We start from the raw sequence: 22,284 nt of genomic DNA, 5'->3' as shown, positions 1-22,284 counted from the left end.
TGCAAAAATTATGTTATGTCTACTTCTAATCTCTCCACGCAAAAATAATTGTTTGTTTTTAATTTTGGTTTTAACAATCTGTACAGTAACTTATTCATTATTGCTTACTTCATTTGGTATATTGGTATTCGAATCACTGATTCAACTCAATCGACACAGTTAAACCAACATGAGAAACGTTATATCTTCTGAATGGGAGATGAAAGGTAATATAATTGCTACAACTCGGGGTACAATTGTTACAGTTGCGACTGATAATTGAACGTACATCAACACAATGCAAGTTTTCAAAGCTTTACATTTAACTTAATCAAAGCAGTGACTCTAAGAGAAAAAAAATTTGCGTACCAAGCTCTCTTTTTATTAAAACGGAAAGATAAAGCGTATATTGTTTTATTATTATAAAAAACTAAATGTTTATTATTATAATAGTAATACAATTTATATTAATTATATTATATTAATGTTACATATATTTTAATATCGTAATATTTTACATTATTTATATAAATTATTTAAACTTAATATTTTACATTATTTAGGTATAATAAATTATTTAGATATATAAAATATGAAAACTTTGCATTGCTACAGAACGGGTTAAATAGTTAATAATTATAATGGTTATTCTTGATGCAACTCGTATTAATATTTTTATATATCATTAGCTGTAAAAGTATTATAAAGTATTAATACCACAGAGGCGATACTTTTTGTCCGTCATAATTGACTATAGTCCAGAAACGATAGATGATAAAGTAATAAATAAAACATTTCGTAAAGGCTATACGATTTTGCGGTAGCATCGTAATTGCATTCTTGCTCTTGTCATTCTCGAATATGCAGCCTATGCGTTTTATACGCGTTACATATATACCGTTGTCTGTATTGGAACGGGGGCGGACAGTGAGGGTCGATGGGGGTGGTTGCTGGGATTTTCAGTACGCGCGCGATCTCCGTGCCGAAAACACGGTTCTCTCGAATGTTCGTAACGATCTTCAAATTCGTGCGATATATGGCGAGAGACCAGTTGCTAATAAAATGATATAAAAAATTACTCTGGACGAGTAAAATTAATTACATGACATTGTAAAAACGTATTATTGAAAGTGCATAGATTTAAATTGGAACAAAATCAATTCCAGTAATCGTGCGTTTTTAATTAGACTTGAAGGTTGAAAGAAAATCGTCACAGATTTAAAAAAAAAAACGTTAAACGCTCTGATATTTAATTTTTATGTCAGTTTTCAAATATATCGCGATCGAGGCAGTTTTACGTGGAATATAATGCGGCGAACTGTGATTTCGAATGCTCTTCAGAAGACAATTAGCTGCGTATCTGCATATCAGTGAATTAATCACACCGACAGTTCCCGTTTAAACCTATTAATTCTGCAATCCGCAAACACATGATGCATAAATGGCGGAACACAAGCGATAAATAGGTAAATCTATCGTGGATTGTTAAAGATAAATAGCGAATAAATGAAATGTCAACTAAAATTAAGCAAATTATTGTATGTATAATTTCTTTCATAAAGAAATTAAAGAGACAACATGCATTACAAATTTTTTTATATAATTATACAAACAAAAGTTGATGAATTAAACTGTAAACAAAAAGTGTCGAAACTCCAGAATCTTAATTTAATTTTCAGTGTTACATAAACGCAAATTTTTTCACGATTCGCGACGAGGCGTCTCTTTAAGATTGTAAAGATACAAAACGTCTTATGTACATTGTAAAGCACATGAGGCATTTTTTTAAATCACTCATAATTAATTTTGACATCTATTTACGTTCATACGTCTCTTTCTATGGTGACTGTTACATTGATGGTGTTGGCATTACGGATATTACACACCACCTGTTTATGATGCGAAACTACATGCGATATTACATGGGACGATATTTTACGAGCGGTACGCCGCGCGCTTGGGGTTGGTTTTCGAGTACCTTACTATATCGCGAACGCTTTAATTAATGAAGTCTTGTGAGGCGGAAACATACAAACAATTAACGCGGTACACGCGGTACAACACTTACATTATGATGCATGTAATATTCGCACGTCGTTTATTGCCGCAGTAAATGTTGCGCGACGTATGGCTCAACTGTTTACAATCGACCTTGTCATTTACACGATGATTAATTATGGTTAATTAATCGCAAGTTAATTTCGTTATTACGTGTGAGGTAATCTGTGTGAAGGAAACGTGAATCTGGCTGTCAATCATTTTGGGTAAGTCATAAATATTCAATGTTATAATGATACTCACGCGATCATAATGGATGAAGATTTGTTCGGTCTTAATTGTCGTTGTCAGGATCGCAAAATTCTATTTTGGAAGCTCTTAGAGTGATAACCCACGCACATTATGATAATTCTATAATAGTACATAAATTATCGCGAGTTGTGCCATTAAATGCATAAATTATACTAAAATTCTCTAAGCAAAATGCAGATTAAGTAGATGAGAAATTACTAAAGAAAAATTTATGTGAGGCAATTTAAGTCTTAACGTAAAAAAATTACCAATCATCTAAGTACTAAGAGAGAAGCTCAGGGGAAGCTATGTTTCAATGTAACGTTTAATTTATTTGAAAAATCATCAGACAATGTTTAAAATATAGCATCTTAAAGCTGTTCAAATTTCCGTAAACGATACGTGCAATGTTTTACATAACACATATTGGCTTTTCTGTAGATGAAACATTTTTCAGCTGAGTTTAATCTTTTCAAAATACAATATTTTTACCGTCTTTTTATATCAATATTTTATAATATAATATTATCATTAACATTGATAATATTATTTTTGCTGATAATTGGATGTTAATATTGCAATTATAAATGTCGTTTGATGAATTAAATGATTTTTAAATGTGCAAAAAGCATAAATTAGAAGACGTTATATCTTCAGCAATTGTTAATAAAAAAAAATGTCTAATATTCTTACAGTTATGTAAGTGAAAACATATAAATTTTGTACCAGTCTCATGTCAGTCTTTGAAGAACTTGTCACGATTGAGGAATTTCTTTCATAAATGTGAATCCGTATACCTGATATACCACAAACTGCTTAAAGTGGCTCCTAAGCGATTTCAGAATACCGAGGAAAGATCATGAATACTGAAACAGTACGACGATCAGGATGTAACAAGAGAGTCAGGAATATAAATCGTTACTCAAGTATATTGTACTTAGCAATCGCTGTTGTGAGCAAATCATCAGAATAATATCGATATTTGCACTGTGCATTTGCGTGGAATGCACGGAATGAGCTTCAAACTACCTTGTTTATTAATAACCGTTAATATATATTATAAACATCGTAATGATCTTTAAATGTACAAAAAGCATAAATTGTTAGAAGACATTATATTTTCAGCAATTGTTAATAAAAAAAATGTCCGATATTCTTACAGTTATGTAATTAATATATTCGTTAATAGTTAATAATATAATATTTATTGTTATATCGAACGAATACTTAAAGAGCTCCGCGAGCTAAAAATCTTTCACATTTTCCGATAATCATCTAGTTAGAAGAGGTGCAAGAAATTAAGGTGGATGCATTACCGACCCCTTACCTTAGCGGAATGTTAACCAGTTATGTGAGCTTTATTACTTCATATAGCTGAAGTTAACTTAGACTTGCGATTAATTAACCGAATGACTGAATTAAATGACCCGCGGGAAAAGTGGCGCATTAAGGCATTAAACTGTAATTCAATTCTCATAGTTCCTTCGTTAGTCGCTGCGCCGCTTCGCGAATTGCAAATTCAAATTTACCGTCTTGGTGACAGTAGGAGCGGCGAACGCGACGGCGATTTTACTCTATGATCAACAGCTTTACGGCTTGAGAAATTGGTAACAGGTGTCGCGAATAAAAATTCGGGCGGGACGATCGCGGTCACCTTTCTATGAATTTAAAACGAGATCGCGTTCTGGAGCACGCGAGGAATTTCTGTTCCATCCATTATCAGAGCTCGGCTCTGGATATTCCGATTGCCCCAGAGGAATCGGAATATCCGGGTTGAGGGAGCGTTACAGCTTACAAGAAGCAGAGAGTTCCCGCAAGTAAAACTTCTTCGTCAAAAGTAATCGTGCAGTTACGAGTTTGCTTTACATTGTCCAAGCGCAATAGATTAGCTAAGTTTCGTGACAGCGACTCGTATATTACGCGACTTTCGGTGTACAAAGTAATTGTTCTTGAGGTAATCGGTCTGATTACAAGAGACGTGATTATTTAAAGTCCGCGAGATCGTTAGCCGCGCAAACAATTTGTCATTAACGACACAATTCCGCGAGTGAGTTGGAATTAAAATCGGAGGGAACTTCGGCAGGAAAAAGCGATATTTACATGGTCGGCGCGTACTTTTATGCAAAATCGCCGCATGTTCATCGAGTGTCTGAAGAGTTACCGTAAATTTATTACCATCGCGTCCGTAATGTCCCGACGGTTCTGGAACATCGCGCTTTCAGCAACTCGGACCACAACTGCGCAAACTATTCAATTTGCTTCCTCGTACACCTCTCTTCTTCCTACTTCTAGGTCTGCTTTGTCTTGCCGCTATTTAATCCTACCATTGTTATTTACCTTTGTTTTGGATGCGAAACGCTTTATCGTTGTTGATTAAATGTTGTTATTAATAGATTAAAAAACATTTGTTAATATAAATTAAAGCACAATCCTGATTTGGCGTTTAAAAAATATTACGTAAAAGCATGTTTTATAATAGTGATGCAACGAAAATAAAATGTCGAACGAAGAAACAACAGAGATTAAAACAGAGATGATATCATACATACAACCAAATAAAAATATATTTCTTTTAATACTTAATGCCGGATTTCTATTCAAATCGTGGATTTTAAGAGAAGAAGCAAATCAATCCAATGAAATCAAATATATATTATGAAAATTGTAAATATTATTATTTAATTAAACAAAAAAGATTTAACTTGTTTGCAAAATAGATGTTAATAGATATTTTATGATATTTTCGAAAATACATTTTCCAATATTTTATAAATTTTTATAATAATATTCTGTAAAATAATAATTCTAAGAATTCTATAAATTCTATAACTAAGAGATTATTCTATAAAATCATGAGATTAAAAGATTTTAAGAGAGATATAAAAGATACATATTATTGGACAAAATGATTACATAAAAATATGTAATGAGTATAATGTTACGCTGAGTATAACGAGTATAATGTTACTATTTTCTGGATTATCTGCATTATATTTATTACGTATATTTGTTTAATCATATCGTGCAATGTATCTTTTTGCAGATTTTATACTTATACTTTTATGCTTATTTTGTTATGAGAAATCTCACGATGCTTCATGAGTACTGAGCAGTTACACAGAGCACAATTTAAGAAGCATTGTCTTTTATGTATACATATACACAACTAGAAATGCAGATGATGCTGCACATGTAAATGCAAAATAGAAAGAAATAATTCTGCAAGCGTGGTGCCATGATTCACCGTCGTTTCTTTATATGAGAACGTATCAGTTTCGTGTGTCTCTGTCACGCTTTTCTACCTTACGTGTTTTGGTGCATAATGCTTGCCAAATGCAGCGAGCGCTCAATATAGTTGACACGGAACGGAGTATTCTTTCTCTTAAGAAATTGCGCTGGTATGTAACACGAGAAAGGTAGTAGTAATGCAAAGCATCTCGCCCGTTATTCTTCTTAATTGCCCGGAATAGCAGAGCAGTTGCTCTGCCAGGCTTCTTAACATAATACAGTACGTTAGTATTTAAATATTATAAAATTTTAATATTATAAAATTTTAATATTATATCATCAAATATCTTAATATTACATATATATATCAAACGTTTCCGCCACTATCCCGTCGTTATTTATTCTTTGATATTTAACGCACTTAAAGTTGATCTTTCCTCAGAGGAAGTTTAATGAAAGATCATCCTGTTTGTATATTTTGTGTACTTTGAAGCTTCAAGAATAAATAACTTTGTACTTGCAAATTAAAATACTGTTGAAGTAAAATATATATGAAACTATATAAGAAATAGTATAATAATAAAAATGCTAACAATGAAAATAATTCAATTGTAAAGCATTTTTTAAGTATCTATCGGATTTAATTTTCCTTTTCCCAGAAGATATATGATACACTTTTCCGTCTATTAAAATTTTGCATAAAAATGCCTGAAAAACTGGAACTAAAAAGAGAAAATATGGTTTGCTGGAGACCTTTTTCGATAGTTTATACTTTGAAAATTATTACAGCTTCGGCACCTTTATCAAAGAAAAATTGACTTGAAATTCGATAGAAAATTGCACTACGAGGATAATCGAAGAATAACGCAGAATAGGTATTATGTCAACCTGTGCATCACATATCGATCTCGTGAAGAATTTCAAACATCGTAAAAAGTTAAATACATTTTTATTTCCTCTGCCATACCTTGCGATCCGTCGGTTACTTTCCGCCCCAAGCGCGATCTTGAATTTTTTTGTCATCCAAGTGTTCACTGAGTATACAAGAGACTCCTCCTGCGTTCGCCTTTTCGTCGATGGAGTAAGAAGCACGGAATGGGACGCTACTGGATCAGTAGATGCTAATTGATTAAACACGTTCAGCTTCGTTTCATGGACGAGGGCTGCATTGTTAGCTACCACTCCACCGCGTTATTCTTTTGTTATACCGTAGCAATTTCATATAGTATATTCGCTCACGCATCTTTGATACTCGAGTGCTTATGCCTGATTCCTTGTATCGTAACGTTGGTTTTTTACAGTCGCTGCACTTTTCTCATTGAACATTTTACCCCACATATTTCCCCGTTGCACAAATATAACACGCTCAAGCTAACACAATGCGACGTGTGTGGGGGTGCGCATATATATTACTTAATGAAAAGTCAGTACTCCTCGAAGGTATTATTTCGTTACAGGCACATGACCGATATGCATACATCCACTGTGTACCCACTTCCAAGTTCCCTGAGGAGTTTCTCGAGAATATTAAAGCACAAGCCTGACATGATAAGAACAAAAAGTTCTTTATCCTCAAGAAGGATCTTGTGATTTATTATTCTGTGTACTGGGGCTTTTCGACACTTATGAAAATTTTGTAATGCTTTTATAATTAATTTGCTGTTGCAAGAACGAAAATTGCCATTTACCTAAATAAATGTCTAAATAATTGTGTTAAAAATAAAACATTATTAGAAAATTTGCTAGATTAAGAAAGTCGTTGCTCTGAGTTATCTATATTATTTTTTAATACATTTTTTACATAACATGAAATTTTTTTCTATGATAACAATTTTCTGTAATAGCAAATCATCGAGTTATTTTTATAAAATGTTGTTCTTTCGAGATTAAGTACTATCAGAATCTTATTAACTTTATACCGACAAGTTCGATGTGCTCGAAGAGTTAGGCTACAAGTTTTGTAATAGGATTTAGAAATCGGATAGAGATGGTGGGCCATGTCACGAACGGAATGTTGCTAAGTGCAATTATCCTGTCGATAAGGCTCTTCAATCGATTTCCGGTGATAGGTGGTACGTGAAATGTTGATGCAAGTGTAACGTGCTTTAAAGTTGACGATTGGTTCAAATTTTTTTTATACTAATAGTCTTAACAATTTTAGTAACTAACAGTTTTAACAATTTTAATAATAATATAATTTAATAATAAAAATATTTAGAAAAATTCAACAAACTGAGATGTTTGACTTCCATGTCAACTTTTCGTCGACTACTTAGAGCTGTGCGGATATTACGGTAGCTCCCATTGCTGCCATTCAATCAGAATATAGTAAAGCAAGTTTTTTAATTGTATTAGACTTTTATATTTTATTATTAGATTTTTATTTATTAGAGTTTAGATTTATTTTATTAGACCGATAATTGGGTCTCATTAAAAACGTATTTTATTTTGCATTATTGCTGTTATCGTAATTATTAGAATTTCAGTTCTAGAAAATAAGACGAAAGAGAAAAGTAGCAGTTGTAAAACATTTAAACATCGATTGCAATAAAATGACTTAGAATAAAATCTGCAAACGACGACAGTTACGAGCGGTATGATATACATATACTCATCAGAAAACAAGATAAGATACCTTACTATAGTATTGTTCACAATTCTAAATCAAGAAAGTAATATGATAAAATGATATATCTAATACAGAAGGAACTGAACGAGAAAAAATAAAAGTAGATAAATAAACTTACAATTTAAGATCCGAGTTGACGCAAAAGAGGTCTGGTTTATTCAAGTGTAAACTTACGATAGAAGAAAGAATCAATTTGAATGAAACACCGGCCACAAAAGGACGTAAGATAAGAAGTTTTATTATTTCGTTTTCATTAAAAGTCCTTAACTTACTAACTTTCTGAATTTTCTGACCGATCGTAATTTTGGTTATTAATACAGATCACATTGATCTTTCTACATGATTTATGAATTATTAATAACATATTCTTCTCGTTCTTCAATATGAAGGATATTGAAAGGTGAGATGAAAGAACTTTATGTAAGGCTTCCAAATTAAAACTTAAAAATGGTATACTTTACGATTAAGATTAAAAAGCATGATTAACTTTATATGAATGTGAATAATGCGATCAGAGAATACGTAGAATAGATGTATAAAAGCAGTACTTGGGAAAAAAGATGTAATAATACAATTTTCTTCAGATAAAGGAATCAGAGTCAATCAGAATAAGTTGCAAATCGAAGGAAAAGACTTTTCGAAAGGATTAAATCAAAGAAGAAATGATACATATATTGTACACATGCGCGTGTATATTACATACATGTTACATAACATTGCAAGTGTATGTACGTCAAAATTGTGGAAAAAGAAGTAATTGAAAATGAAATTCTAGAATGTCATGTACGAAGGATTCGTAGAACTCAAGGCCGAGCGATAAGAAATATTTCAGAAAAGAGCAGAACATTTTCGCATAACTTGAAAATAAATAAATACTGAGTGTGAAAATATTGAGTAGATCTTCCCTTCTTTATCGCATTGTTCTTTGACAAAATAGTTATAGTGCGCGAAAATCGTTATTACTGTTCCTTTTACATGATCAAAGTGAATATTAAATATGCATTATCATTATTCGAAAAATTGTACATTTCTATTTAATTAAACTCTTCTCATAAACACTAAAAGTTTCATTGTTTTATAAATTTAATATTTAATATTTTATATACATATATGTGTTTGTACAATAGAATATATAGATATAATTATATAAAAAAAGATTTCATCATATTTGTGGTTGTGACACTTGTAACATTTTTATTGAAATAATTAACTCTAATTTTACAATAGTTTAACGGAAAGATTAAATAGTAGCAGTTGTTCTAGTAAATTAGAATACCGTAATAAATTAATTACAATTAAAGTGCTAAATTATAGATTTGCTTAATGAGTTATATGAATTATTGAGGTGTTTTCGAACAAGCAAAATTACTGTTTTGAATATATTATTAAAAACATACAATATTAATTTAAAAGAATTACAAAAATATAATATAATATTTAACATATTGTTGCTAAAAAGAAATTTTCTTCATGTTTCCTATAAAATTTAAATTATTAAATAATTTGTGGCACATTATATGAACGTTCTTTAGATTTTATCATAAGTTTTCGTAAAGTGTTTTATTCTGTTAGTATCGTTTTCAAAGTTAAACATATACAAATTTTAAGCGTATAAATTTTCATATTTCTCGTATTTGTCAAATAGCTCCTATTTATTCAATAATTCTTCTAATTCTAATAGCTTTACTTTTGCAAATTCTAATAGGTTTTCTTTTAGATGAAGATATTATTTTATATTGCATACAGCCATATAAATATATGCACGCATGCACATAGCGCATGCATGTGATATGTAGCGGAAATCAAAATGTAAAATGCATTTACATACATCAAAATGTGCTTTAGCTATGAGATAACTAAGTAGATTTATAATATTATCTAAGTAATTTATATAATAATCATTACTTTGGGTCACATGTCAGTTTAGAATTTCAATGGTGTACAGTATACGGCACTCTAATTAGAATGCTGCATTAATTATATATTAAAATGTGAAATTGTAGATTTATTTAATGAGGTAAAAAGTAAGTTTCTACACCTAATTAGCCGTATACTGTACATCATTGAAATTCTAGAGTGACATACGTGTATGAGGTAAAATAATAATTTTTCCAATTATGTAATTGACAGACGTCTTGTACGGACGTTACAATAAAGAGTATTAACACTGTGATTTCGATTTAATCAACTATTTCTAATTAATTACCTCTGATTGGAATCAGAATTTAATCAATGACTATAATAATAATTAACATTTTATTAAATTGTTTATATGCATATGCATATGCATATGCATGCTTTTATACATATATGTTAACATGACAATATATCCATAATACATTTACAATTATCATTTAAGTAATGAATTAATTAAAATAACGAGATATATCAGTGTTATTTTAAATAAAAATACTATCTTGATTATAAAAATTTTAAATAAATTCTTAGAATATTCTTAAATAAATTCTTAGAAATCCTTTTAAGTAAATATACGTTACTATTATGCATATACTTTATATACGAATAATATTATACATATACTTACAATTGTAGTTTATAACTAAAGCACATTTTGATGTATGTGCGCACTTTTACATTTTGCTTTCCTCTACGTACCACATGCTCGCGCTGTACGAATATGTGTACATGTCTATGTGTATGTGAAATATTAATATCTTTATTTTACAAAAGTAAATTTATTAGAATTTACACTAGAAAAATTTTTGAATACGTAGAAGCCATTTGATAAATACGAGATAAAAATTCGTACACGCTTAAAACTTCTCAAAATATAAAATATAAAATAAATATTTATTTTGAAATGTCAATAGAATAAAGTGCTTTACGAAAATTTACGGTAACACCTAAAGAATATTTATACATAAATTATACAAATTTTGCACAATGTGCAGTTTATACATCCCTGCAAAATCGACAGTGAAAGATCGAAGTTTAATCGAAAGAAAGTTGTTAAGAGGATTTAGATTCTGTTGTTGCACGGTTCTTCGGAAAACTTGTGCTTTTTCTTATGTCAAGCTTTTCAACCCCCGGTCGGGTGATATAATTTATAACTCAGCTGCACGCGACGCCGTCCCGTCGGCAATCGACGAGCAGTGATTTTACTGCTGCAAACGAAATTTCCATTGCATCTATACGGAGTCATTGACACAGGGTAACCATGTTATACTCATTCACGTGCGAAAGTCTCGTTCGCTTCTCGTAAATACGTTTCATAAATCTTAATATTGGATATTCATTTCTAAAGTTTATTGCTTTCCATTGCATTGCATCAGAATAACTCCATCTCCTTTCTCAGCTCTCTCATTGAGCATCTATGTGAAATTATAACGTATCATAATTTGATGGGAAGTTAGAAGATTATATTATCAACAGTTACGAATCGATCGATTGCTTAATTGTATACGTATGCTTAACACATAACGGTTGTGCGAAATGTATTCAATTCTCGTTTAGCGCATAATTTTCGTCGCAGCTTTGGAAAGCACATGTAAATTAGGTAAGTTTGAAGTCGAGTTGGGCCGCGCGATATTGTACATACAAGTCATTTCTCTGTTGGTCGCATCGTTCAACTGCTGTAAATTAATGTGTTTTGAGTGACAATTGCTTTGTCGATAGCGAGTTCAGCATCGTATAGAGAAGAGTTTACGAAGTTGCGTGGCATGAATGCACCTACGGGTGTATATTAGCGACAGTCACTTGTACGAACTCTCTGAGTTATGTCTCGGAATAAAATTTCATTAGGATGTTTATTATTCGCCACAGTAAATTTTAATACGTTTTATACGCATGCTCAGCGAATCAAGGAATTTTATTATTCCGTTGTTCTCTTTGACGAAATTTATTTTTTGCTAAAACGCAAAGTTAATATTTGATAATATTTGATATTATAGCTCGTCGCTTTGTGTATTACTCTCTCCTATTTGTAATTTACTATTATAACTATCACAACTAATTGCTGTAAACTGCTAATTTCCCTATTTTCTTATAATTAATTGCCCTATTTCCGTTCCTATTATATTTGCAGAGACTATATCAGAGTACAATTATCATGAGATGAAACTGTAAGATTGATTGCTCCAAAAATGAGCTGGAAATATTTAAAATCAACCAATCCCATTAAAGGAGCGACCTAAAACAAATGATATTCTTCTTGCTTTCTTGCTTTTTAATAGCTTGCACTCGATTTTCTATCTCGTTTCGCTCGCGCTATGAACTGATGAGACAGGGAAAATGAGATGTTCCACGAAAATAAAAAAAATGATCAGATATAGGTATAAGTGAAAGGGAAGAAAGAGAAAGAGAGTCGCGAAATGCATTTACTGAAAAAAGATATCTAGAAAGGGAAATTTGAAAACACAAATTTGATCAAATTGTGATACGAGACTTTATACTTTGGAGTTGCTATATGTACCAACGAAAGTAAGGGGCAAAAAGAAAGAAAAAAGACTCCTTTTTTAAATGAACTTTTGTAGGAATGAACTTACTCTGCGATAGCAATATGTTTCGTATTAGATTTAAGTAGTCTCACGAAATCTATAATTAATTCCAAACTTTTCGTACGGTTCTAATATATCTAATATATCTGACTAATACAATTTTGAAAGAAAATTTGAAGAAAGAAGAATACAGTTTTGTACAATTTTTTAAAGTAAAGTTTGTCTGTAAATTTGCATATATAACATAAGAAAAATAAAAAATATTTATCATTCTTTTTTATATTGGGTTGATCGAAAAATCCGTGCGGATTTATAATATACATATGTATAGTTGCAAACATTAATTTGAAAAATGTTTTTAATTATTAAATAGTGAAAAATGTAATATTTCTCACGAGTGCGCCCAAATTTAGTCCGAAATGCAGGCCGTAGATCGGAGTCGAGCCGCATTACTTAAGTTCGAGCGAGCACTTGGCATTTATTACTCTCGATATGCACGCTTGACCGAGTTTAGGAGTTACGAGTCATTGATGGATAGATGGACAGATCGTTTTGATATATTGTATTTAAGACCAAATTCGCCGTCACGTGGGGCCCCGCGTTTCCTGACCCACATCCGCGCAATGATCTCAAAACTTCTCAACTATTTCGTCTGTGAATTATGAAGCTCTCCGCTCTTGCCCGTGCGGAACCGTGCCTCATGCTTAATTTACGCCGTGTTCCTAAGAGTTTGTTTTTCCATCACGTAAAATGTAATGTCTCTTTCTTTGAACACTGAAATTTGCAGCTTTAAATACGTGCGCTTGACATCATAAAGTACAGGCACATCATAAGTATTGTGACGAGATAATGTTTTGCGTGATAAAACTCTCGCGTGAGAGTTTTATCATACAACACGTTGCATAATTTCGGAGGCAACACTCACAAGTGTTCCTGCAGTTTCCCCGCTACAAAGTATATCCATGTTAATAGATTTAAAGTTTCATATGACAGAAAATACGAAAGCGTAGTGAACTACATATAAATCTCCGTGTTTTTTTCTCTTTATTCAAATTCCTATTAAATTGAGTATCACGGCGATGACCATGAAGCGGTGTTCTTTTGACGCAAGAGACGAAATAAAGTAGCGCAAGTAAAGTCAATAGAAGAACATTTGTTACATACCCGGCATCGCGGTGCTGAGAACTTCGCCGAGAATGAGAGGAGCACACTGGTTCCTCGGTCTCGATAGTCGTTACTCGATTTCGATTCTGTTCGAAATGCAGAAAATGATTTGGCTCTTGCACGCTTAACTGTGGTCCAAGGATGAGATCGAGCGCGTGCAGTTCCGTAATTCACAGCGTGGGTTTCCGTCTTTTTGCTTGCGCCTGCATTGCGGAACGTTGCAAACGGCGAATGCCAACGAGGAATTGAGTGTTAATGAAAGCGTCAAGAAAATCCAGAGTGCCGTCAAACATAATTGCCCGCGATTATGGATCAAAAGGGATTCCCCGATTACGATATTGTTGCCGTAACTGCACCCCGCGAATTTTCCCTGGATTACATTTGTATAATACGATTGTTCAGACACAACGTGCCATTTGCGATTATGTAATCATGTATTCGTTGCTGTAATAGAGTGTAATAGACTTTTGAGAATCTAAATGGGAGTACTAACAATTGTTACGGCGTATACACGTGTGTCAGCGTGTCACATTTTAATACATCTACCGCACGTGTTATTAATTGGATTTGCTAATTATAAAGCCCGCGGTCACTCTATAATGACTCTGGAAATTGGCTGTTTAATTCTGTAATGCTTCTTGACGAGCATAATATCCACTTTATCAATTATAGTATTATTACCATGCTGAAGATATATTTTACTGTTAAAACTTAATAAACTGTGTTTATTAAGTTAATACAGATGTTACATAGCGCATTGAAAATAATTTTATACTCTTTGAATGTATATCACGTAATACAGCATGTAGCGATAATATATATTTTATCGCGCTTTGTTATACATGCATCTGTTTTATACATTTTCCTTTTACATATTTTTTGTAAATGTACTTTTTCAGCAAAGATATAGTTTAATCAAACGGAGTTAACGACAGAGTACACGGAAAGAAAAAAGTAGCTGCCATAGCTAAAAACTGCGTGTGGTAACTAGATTCAGTCGTAATATATGGACAGCTAAATTTTAGCTGTGATACCTATTTTATTAGATAAGGTTCCTAATTCATTAGCTGCAAGAGCAAACATTTTGCTGTAGTTTAGAAATTTATAGCTACGGCAGCAAACATTTATTAGCAAATCATGATTAGCTACGGTAGCACAAATTTTTCTTTCTGTGTAACTGTAATTGTCTAGTAATTAAGATTAAAATGATATTGCTTTGAACAATGTCTTCAAAGAACTTGCTTCCATAATTAACTGAAGGTAAAAAAATCTTCATGTTTCTCAATGTTTGTGAAAGAAGATAATTTAATTTGCACTTTGATATTATTTTGATAAAATATATTTATCTAAATCGCCCTTTTTTATTTTAGCTTTGATATTTAAATATAATGGTTTAATTATTAAAAAATATGCTAATAAATACGCTGCTTCAATAAAATTGTAAAGAAACGATCTAAACTTTTTGCGCACTTTCTTTGTCTTTCTTGCAAAATGCGTAACGAGACAATAGTATTACTATAATATTGGGTCATTAAATATGAAACTTTACAAATAGAACATAAACTTTTGCATTTTTTGGCACATGGACATGATTTATTTTCAATCGAAGTATGCGCCCATGTTATCTACACACTTCTGCCATTTTAGTGGTAGTTGGTCTATGCCTCTACTATAGAAGCCAGGAGTACGGGAATCGATGAAGTCGCGGAAGGCTGTTTCGACTGCCTGTTGAGAATTGAAGAATTGTCCCACCAAGAAGTTGTCCAAATTCCGGAAGAAGTGATAGTCGGTAGGTGATAGATCTGGTGAATATGGTGGATGACGGAGAGTTTCCAATTCCAACTCCTGTAGCTTTGCCACGGTCAGTCGTGCAGTGTGCGGTCGAGCATTATCATGCAACAGGATTGGCATTGACCGATTGACCAATTTCGGTTGTTTAATAGCAAGTTGTTGCATCATTTCGTCCAGTTGCTTGCAATATACTTCAGCCGTTATCGATGTACCAGGTTTCATAAAGTTGTAGTAGATAACACCTGACCTGGACCACCAAACAGTCACCATAAGCTTCTTCTGTGTAATGTTGGGTTTCGCGTGATGTCTCGGTGGTTCATCAGCGTTCAACCACTGATGTGAGCGTTTACGATTGTCGTAGAGTATCCACTTTTCATCGCAGGTCACAATTCGATTAAAAAAAGATTCATTTTTGTGACGGGAAAGCAAAGAAAGGGAAGCCTCTAGACGTTGCGCCTGCTGCGCATCGGTCGATTCGTGCGGGACCCATTTGTCCAACTTCTTTATCTTACCAATTGCAGCTAAATGAACAATATGGTGGGTATAGAAACATTGAATATCGATGCCAATTCACGTGTACTTTGAGATGGATCGGACTCTACTACGGCTCTCGAGTGATCATTATCCACCTTCGTCTTTGGTCTTCCACGTGGCTCATTAGCGAGGCTGAAATCTCCATCTCTGAAGTTTTTGAACCAATTGCCCACCGTTGCTTTAGTAGTTGAACCTTCACCAAATACAGCGTTGATATTACGAGCTGTCTCCGACACTGTGGTTCCACGGCGGAACTCATATTCATAAATCACACGAATTTTGAACTTTTCCATGGTTCTATAAAAAAGAATCCACCAATAAAACTAATGAAGATATTTGAACAAACAAATATGACATTTGAAGAGCGAACATACATCTATCACACTAACCTAACCTGATACTGACGTCTGGCGCCAAATTTGAGGTAACAAATGTTAAAGATGGCGCTTTTACATTTGTAAAGTTTCATACTTAATGACCCAATATAACAGTATTATTGGTTATCCATTTCTTTATATTTTACGATTAATACGAGTTTTCAAAACACGGTAAGAATTCCATTATAATCTATACAGGGTGTCCCGGGTTTTAACCGACAAACTGCGGGAGCATATTCTACTAGTGGAAATAAGAAAAAATTCTTATATCGAGTTTGCTTAGAAATGCTTTATTACAAAGTTATAAACCAATATTGAAAAGAAATATGAGATAAGTAACAACGGAACATAGTGTAGAATTTGGAAGGTCGAAGATGTTTATGTTACGTGTATTCACATGTATTCATGTTCACTATGTTAAACGATTCAGTATGATTGTTACTTTCACAACAGTAGCTGTTAGATTTCAATCGTCGTGTGAACTAGCAATTACTATGAGAATGCCAAAAGTGTTTTCAAATGAGGAATACACTAATATTCATTTCGTGTACGGATTCTGTGACGGAAATGCACGAGCTGCCGTACGAGAGTATCAACGTAGATTTCCTAACAGGAGAGTACCAGATAGATTTAAAGCAACGAATTACTAATTCAGTTACTGAGATGCAACAACATTTTCAGGAATGTCGTACTGTAACAAATTCTGTACTACGTCGATGTCTAGCTCGTATCGATGTGCAAGGACAACATTTTGAAATGCGTCACTAAATCATTGCGTAGATAATTTTTATTTTTGTGAAAAAATCCGTTGTTACTTATCTGATATTTCTTTTCAATATTGGTTTATAACTTTGTAATAAAGCATTTCTAAGCAAACTCGATATAAGAATTTTTTCTTATTTCCACTAGTAGAATATGCTCCCGCAGTTTGTCGGTTAAAACCCGGGACACCCTGTATATCATACATGTCAGTAAATAACTGTAGCCATAAATCATAATTGTCGTTATGCTATAATCTTCACCGTTTGATAAAAGCATGAGCTGACTGAGAAGAAAACAGTTTTATGATATCGATTTTTCATGCAGCGATTGTACAAATTTTATCATTCGGAGGAAGATATTATAAATTGCAAACTACATGACAATCGCCTCGCTGTTGAATATAGAATTACCGTTCTCACATTTTTGATATCGTTTTCATTTTTGCTTTATTTACGGCATAATGGGGTACCTATGTATGTAGGAATCGTACAATAAAATGTACATACATACTCAGCCTGTACATATATGATACCAATTATCGATGGGAAAATTCATTACTTGAATTTTGTTTCGCCAGCAGACATGTGATATTCAAGGATGCATTTTCTCCGATGAAGATTAATTCACGAAATCACACCATTATTATCGAGAGAGTTGAAACAAGTAAATTTATAATTGATATATATGTGATAGCAAAATGTTGTAACGTTTTTCTTTTGGTTTATAATAATAAAATTATTATTATATAGATCAGAAATAAGCACAAAAGCGACATTATTCAAATGATGAATAATTTTAATTTATATAGGAAATTTATCTTCATATTAAATTAGTTGAAAATTTGAAAGAAATTGTAATCAAATGTTTTCTTTTAAAATATAAACATTATAGTTACAAGGCAGTTACTATAAACAGTTACTACAAACGGTTTAATTATTACAAAAATAGATAGAAGCATAAAGAAAATTTTATGTATCGGCGCAATAAGTAAAACTTATATACTTTGATATTTCACGAAATTGTGATATTTAACGGACACTTTGCGTCGTTGTGGATCACGAAAGCATTATCAATATTATACAAGTAATGGTATTTCTTGCGTTACTTCTGTATTTTCAAAGAACTGTTTATTCTTTGAGATCTTCCGAATCCAACTCAAGAATCTAAAGCATTATGGATTTTCATCAAAGGATAATGCTCACTGTAAAGGATATCAGGAATATTTGAGTGTAAGTATAAGGCAACTCACGATATAACTATTTCACAGAGGTCAAAGAGAAAATCACACTTGAAATATCTTCCTCAACAATTCTGATTTGATCAGTACTAAGCATTAATAAATAATAACCATATGACATAAATGGAATATGAAATATAATAAATGCATTAAATGAGAAAGGACCAATCGTAATTTAATTTAATTTAATTTAAGAATTGGAACGTATTATAATTGCGATGCATTACGACATAAAAAAAATACCAATTTTTCTCAATTAACTGAGGAAATAATACGTTCCACAGTGATATTGCATGATCAGAATTTTTGTCGAGCTTGAACGAATGTCCGCACGAAATTATTTCGTAATTTTTTCATTCAAACTTTGGTGCTTTGATATGCGCCAACGATGCAGCATGCAGAAATTTGGCATGAAAAAAACTGCAACATATTTTTGCTGATATGCAGCAGCGAAATATATTGCGTTTGACATGCCCAGTACACCATAATTCACTGAAACGTCCCGTGCAGCAAACACGCGTCCGTACATGTAACTAAATACAGAAAGGAGGAAGCTTTTAGAATAAATATAAAGATACAGTCAAAGTATTCCGTGATAATGTAGCGTGAAACGTAAAATTTTAATGCATTTCAAATACACACATTCGTGTGTGTATTGTAAGAGAATATGTGTTACCATACTTGTATAAATATGAATATTTATTTAACGGAAATGATGAGAAACACGTTTTAGTACATGTTCTGAATTCCCGTTGCGTCGTTTCCGCTGCAATCTTGAATAAAATGTTATCATAATGGAAGAACACTTAAAAGTCTTACAAATAATAGTTGCACGATTAAAATGTTCCATTGATTATCTTGTATAAAGAATAACACAAAGTACTACTTAGTATTGGATTTCCGTACAAATTTTCGTCCTCGAGAGTTTCTTCATTTAACTGTCTCAAGGAAGTAATTTCTGTTAAGAAACTCTGATGAGACGCGGCAGCATATTAAAATATGTTCATGAGCAGCAATGAGAAAAAAAAGTAAAACTCTATGTAAAAATTTTGTTGTAAAACAGAAACATTATTCTTTTTCCAGTTTCAATATTATTTGAAGCAGATTCTTAAAAAAATTTTAAATTTTTAATTTAAAAAAATCCGAATGGAATAAATGTTACATCTTACAATCAATAAATTACTCTTTAATCTAAAAATATTATAGTAACATATATTACAAAATTATATAATATGTCACAAAATGGTAAAAATATAACATCAATATATTTTATTGCGTTAAACATATTACATTTTAGAGGGACATGACCGATCTCATCTCATGAGCTCCATTTTTTTGTGCAATACAAATTGGTTGCTCGTCATGTGCTTTGAGTACGCGAATTTAAATCGATGACGGATTTTATATTGACAGCTCAATATTAACATGTAGAGAAAAGCGATTAATAAAGAAGAAATAAAAAATAAGATAAAATATGAGAAAGAAATATAAAAATAATGAGAAGAAATTAAAAGTGAAATAATGCATAGTGTATCGCATCTAATCCGCGCGCGTGCACGTGAAAAGTATATTATCCACACAGAGATATCTACCAAGTAATGCTTTCCCCGATGATTGATAATTGACTGGTTCGCCGCTTGCTAATCGTATCACGTATCACGAATATAATTAATGTCAGTACTGAATCCCAAAACTGATACTGAGTCTCCTAAACTAATATTAAACGGTTATATTGACAGTGATACCCAGCGCGTGCGCGGGCGTGCGGTTAAATGTACATTGAAAAATGATTTATCGAGAGGAATTAAAAAATAAATGATAATGACGTGCAGCCTAGATCTTTTGTACATATTTAAGTTGCTCTTTCCCAGTGCGAATTGATTAACGACTATATCGGCTTATGCAGATGAATTCCGGTTAATAAAAAATTCCAATATCGGCAATTCGATATTCAGATATCACACGTGAAACAGAAAGTAATTGCTAGAGAAAAGAGCAAACCTGAAAAAATTTCCAAACGAATAATAATACAGTCTATTTGATGTTTGCATAACAATAAAATAACAGTACACGTATTGCACACGGTAAGCGCATCAATGGAAAAATGTTTTTTTTATTTATCTTCTTTTATTTTGAAGACCATCCGTTTGTTCCATTGTTATTATTAGTGATTCAATTTTTTATAAACTTTTACACGACTTTCGCATATATGTATATCCCGGAGTAAACACTTTGCAAGCAAGCGAGGGAGAAACAGGTATTGAGTAATAACAATTATGCGCGCTAAACTGTGATACTGGCGTAAAAGCGTTTGCTCGGCAGACACATTGTATTACCAAGGAATATCACATTTGAGTCAATGCAGGTCCTTATGCCATTTCAGTTTCGCCGCATCCATTTGCCGCACCTCTTTCGTCGGATCCAATTCGCCGCAAAGCAGTTTCCGTCGAGTACACGTGGCGTACCTTGTATTGTTTAAGTAGAGTGTTGTCGTATGCATTAAACATCTTGTACCCGTAGATATGCTAAGTGGAGAATATAGGAATAAGGTATCACTTACTGAGCAAGTACAATGTTTACGTTGGATCTGATAAGCGCGTTATTACACTTGTACGTTTCAGAATAATGGAAAGTTGAGCTGTTAAATTGTGTCATTTAACGTCAGGGCAATTGTTATTGTTCTTTCTTATCGTACACGAGACAATATAATTTTATGTTATTTAATGATTAAATCACGTGCCCCTAAATAATTAGGTTGGTGCAAAAATATTTGCGGTTTTTACGATTAAGTTGAATAACAAATATCGCAATTATTTTTGCACCAACCTAATATATGTTCCATGTAATTATGTATTTAATTATATTATATTTAAATTATATTTAACGTTATATTTAATTATATTTAATGGTTACATAAAATTTAATAATTATATTTAAAAGTTACACGCCTTAGATTATAAAATATTATTTCTTGTAATACAAAATTGAATATTCTTGTAATAATATAAAATAGATATGATGGAATAGTATGGCACTTAAGAGATAATCAGGTGTTGAAATTGCTCCATGTCAACCAGAAATGGGACAAAATAATTCCATGTGCTTTTGGAAAATTGGCATCCCATTCATTTTACATGTGCGATATTTCATTTGCCGGAGTCCGCGTATTACCTCACTTACCGTAGATTTGGTTCTTGCGAAGAAAGCAGTTTTGCATTTTACTCTATATGGTAATTTCGATGCTGTTACAACGTTAAAGCACAGCTGTTATTACATCGTATGTATTCGTATAAATATGCTCTCCGTAGCATACTCGTTTATGCATCCCGCAATACGCGGATGGGCATCTGCCGATATCCAAATCCGAAACTACCACTACTTGATTCCGCATTTGTTACCACCGAGAAAATTTACATAATTTACGAGGCCCTCGTACTATGCCACCTTGATTGTGACACGTATTAGCATTCGCGCACTACAAAGTTCGTATCAATTTGCCGTAGCGCTACCATTACATTAACCGCACGATAATGTGGATGTATTCGTAACGCGTTGCGAACATGTTTTGCTCATTAGGTAGCATATGTTATCAAATGGGAAATACACCATGATTGATGATAAATTTGAGGCTATTAATTTAACAAATTCGCATACGATCGGTCTAAGATCGTAACGAATAATAATGCTTTAGCGATACGGAGATAATTCTAAAGGCAGGTCCACGCACAACGTTTTTTTAACGTTTTTTTTTTCAGTTATGACTACAAATAAAACGGAGTAAAAAGTGTTGCAGTTCAGTGGTGTCTACACAGTACAGTTTACTTTGTTACAGCGCTA

At 32.5% G+C, this 22,284-nt stretch overlaps 1 protein-coding gene across 4 annotated transcripts in view; it reads left to right on the top strand.

The window, feature by feature from the left end:
* The first annotated feature begins 909 nt into the window (after nt 1-909).
* The window catches only part of LOC105287173 (octopamine receptor), a 51,379-nt gene continuing 30,004 nt past the window's right edge, over nt 910-22,284 (top strand). For 3 of the 4 annotated variants that reach the window (XM_026975285.1, XM_026975284.1, XM_026975283.1), the window contains exon 1: nt 910-1,445. The gene's annotated coding sequence lies outside the window, so the exon portion shown is untranslated. Of the gene's footprint in view, nt 1,446-2,212; nt 2,244-22,284 lie in introns of all 4 variants that reach the window. The other variant, XM_026975286.1, reaches the window with a different exon arrangement.

The sequence above is a fragment of the Ooceraea biroi genome, chromosome 2 (assembly GCF_003672135.1).
Source record: "Ooceraea biroi isolate clonal line C1 chromosome 2, Obir_v5.4, whole genome shotgun sequence".
In the NCBI taxonomy this organism is placed as follows: Eukaryota; Metazoa; Arthropoda; class Insecta; order Hymenoptera; family Formicidae; genus Ooceraea; species Ooceraea biroi.
The sequence above is the reverse complement of the archived record's forward strand: the minus strand, read 5'-3'. Positions and strand labels throughout refer to the sequence as shown.